We start from the raw sequence: 3,460 nt of genomic DNA on the forward strand, positions 1-3,460 counted from the left end.
CCAGCCAATCAGCGCCCGCAGAGCAGGATCGCGCCGGCCAATGGCGGCTCGCGAGGCGGGCTGGGCGTTGCCATGGGGATGGCGCTGCGGCCCGGTCGCCTTAGAAACTGGGTAACCATGGCAACGGGAGAGGCGCCCCCGGGTCCTCCTGCCCACCCTCCGTGTCCCCACCACCCCTCCTGGGGACACCCCAGTGTCCCCCCAGTGTCCCCAAGTGCCACCCCCCGGCAGGACACGGTGCCACCAGCGATGTCACACCCCCCCGAGCTTTAATGTGCTGAAACGGTGTGAAAAAAGGGGAAAGCTGTAAAAAGAAATAAAAACATTGGGTCAATGGGGAGAACCAATAAGTGACTGGGACAAACTGGGATGGCCCTGCCACCCGGGAGGTGACACGGGGTGACATGGGGGGCCCACCAGTGCCAGACTGGGCCATACTGGGATGGGATTGTCACCTCTGGGGTGATGTGGGGTGCCACCAGTGCCAAACTTGGCCATACTGGGATGGGATTGTCACCTCTGGGGTGACACAGGGGGTCCCACCAGTGCCAGACTGGGCCATACTGGGATGGGATTGTCACCTCTGGGGTGATGTGGGGTGCCACCAGTGCCAAACTGGGCCATACTGGGATGGGATTGTCACCTCTGGGGTGACACGGGGGTCCCACCAGTGCCAGACTGGGCCATACTGGGATGGGATTGTCACCTCTGGGGTGATGTGGGGTGCCCAGTGCCAAACTGGGCCATACTGGGATGGGATTGTCACCTCTGGGGTGATGTGGGGTCCCACCAGTGCCAAACTGGGATCAAACTGTCATCTACAGGGTGACATGGGGTGCCACCAGTGCCAAACTGGGATGGTACTACCATCTACAGGGTGACACAGAGGTCCCACCAGTGCCAAACTGGTCCCCAATTCCTGGACACCCCCTACTGCCACCTCCACCACAGGGGGGTGCCCGCGGGTGGGAGGACACCCCAGTTCCTGCTGCCCCACCAGGGGGTTCTGGGTAGGTCAGGTTTCCATGTCCACGTCCTGGTGGAGGTGACCAACTGGACTAACTGGGATTCCAAGATGGACTAACTGGGACTCCTTGATGATCCATCAAGATTTCCAGGAGGAACCCCCTGGTTGGGTTGGGGTTCTCCATCGCGTGAAGGTTCTGGACCTTCTAGATGTTCTCCACGTCGTCCCCGGTGGTGCCACCTCCCCAGGAACACTCGCTGCCCCCTCCGGGTGAAGACTTCTCCAGGGATGAAGGCTCCAGACCAGGTGGCCCCGTGTCCATCCAGGAGCTCAGCGCCTCCTTGGGAGGGAGGGAGGGATGAAGAAGACCAAGGGCTTGGGTCACACCTGAGTCTTCCCCGTTGTCTTCCTCACCCAACCTCACATCTTCCTCTTCCTCACCCAAACCCTGTCTTCCTCTTCCTCACCCAACCCTACGTCCTCACCCAAACTGTCTTCCTCTTCCCGCTCAGTCCCGCACCTTCCTCTTCCTCACCCAACCCCGGGCCTTCCTCTTCCTCGCCCAACCCCATGTCTTTCTTGCCCAACCTGTCTTCTTCCTCACCCAACCTCACGTCTTCCTCTTCCTCACCCAAACACCATGCCTTTCTCTTCCTCACCCAACCCTACATCTTCCTCACCCAGCCCCACGCCTTCCTCTTCCTCGCCCAACCCCATGTCTTCCTTGCCCAACCTGTCTTCCTCTTCCTCACCCAACCCCACATCTTCCTCTTCCTCACCCAACCCCGTGTCCTCCTCTTCCTCCCCCAAACCCCGTATCTTCCTCTTCCCAGCCCTGCACCTTCCTCTTCCTCACCCAGTGTCTTCCTCTTCCCTGCCAGCCCTGTGCCTTCCTCTTCCTCATCCACCCCCACATCTTCCTCTTCCTCACCCAAGCCCCATGTCTTCCTCTTCCTTGCTCAGCCCTGCACCTTCCCCTTCCTCACCCAAACACCGCATCTTCCTCTTCCTCGCCCAAGCCTACATCTTCCCCACCCAACGCTGCATCTTCCTTGCCCAACCTTTCTCCTCCTCACCCAACCCCACGTCTTCCTCCTCCTCACCCAACCCTACGTCTTCCTCCTCCTCACCCAACCCCATGTCTTCCTCCTCCTCACCCATCCCTACGTCTTCCTCCTCCTCACCCAAACCCCATGTCTTCCTCACCCACCCCCACGTCTTCCTCCTCCTCACCCAACCCTATGTCCTCACCCAAACCCCATATCTTCCTCTTCCTCTCCCAACTCATCGACCGTACCCCTCACTGCTCCAGGACACGCAGTGTCTTCTCCTTTCCCCTTCTCAAACCTACATGAAACTCATCATTTGCCAAATTCCTGCCAAATATTACCCTGGAAAGTGACACGTGGGTCACACCAGTGCCAAACTGGGCCAAACTGGTCCCCTTCCCACTGGCTGGGGCGGTGGGGGGTGACTCACCTGGATGGCCGGGTCCACAGTGGGGTCAGGGGGGGTCCCTGCTGTCCCCATCGTCCCCGAGGATGGCGGCGCCCAGGGCCTGTAGCTGCATCACGAGGGACCCCAACGCCTCTGGGGGGGGGACATGGGGGACATTTAGGGCTGGGGGGACACGGGGGACATTTAGGGCTGAGGGGGAACATTGGGGAAGGCACTGGGGACATTGGGGGGCACCCAAGGGTGTCATGGGACATAGAGGGGGACAATGGGGGGACACGAGGACACCCACAGATGCCACACGTGTTGGACCTACCTCTGCTGGGGGGGTGCCCCATCCTGTCCTCACAGGAAGTGACCTGGGGGTGACACAAAGGGTGACATGGGGACAGCAGCCACCCCTGTCCCCGAGTGCCCCTCCACCCAGCCCGGAGTCCCCCCTTATCACCTCCTCCCTGTGTCCCCTCTTGTCACCCCTTCCTTGTGCCACCTCCCCATGGCTCCAGGTGCCCCACGTCCCTTCCCTGTGTCCCCAGCATCCCCACCCATGTCCCCAACCCCCCTCACCTCGTCCCATGTCACCTCGTCCTTTGTCACCGGGCTGTGTGTCACCTCCTCAGCCACCCCCGAGGCCACCACTGCAGGGACAGGGACAGTTCGCGGTGGGGACAAGGCACCCACAGGGGCACAGGGTGGACACTGGGTCCCCATTGTGTCCCCAGTGTCCCCTGGTGGCTCCTTCTGTCCCCTCCCTGGTGTCCTCCCCACCAAGGGTGTCCCCACTCACCGCTGCGCCGGACACCGGCCATCGTCCCCGCCAGCGGATGGACACTGCCTGTCACTTTGGCCACCGGGCTGGGGACAGAGTCACCGTGTCACCCCCAGCCCCACAGGGCCAGCGGGGTGGGGACAGTGCCACCAGGTCCCCCTTGAGGTCCCCAAAAGTGGGGATGGGGGTCCCCTGCCACCCCTGGGGTCCCAATGTCCCTCCTGAACCAGTGTCCCCATGCCACCCTTGGAGTCCCAATGTCACCCATG

Source organism: Calidris pugnax, unplaced genomic scaffold (genome assembly GCF_001431845.1).
Source record: "Calidris pugnax isolate Ruff unplaced genomic scaffold, ASM143184v1 scaffold405, whole genome shotgun sequence".
NCBI classification, from domain to species: Eukaryota; Metazoa; Chordata; class Aves; order Charadriiformes; family Scolopacidae; genus Calidris; species Calidris pugnax.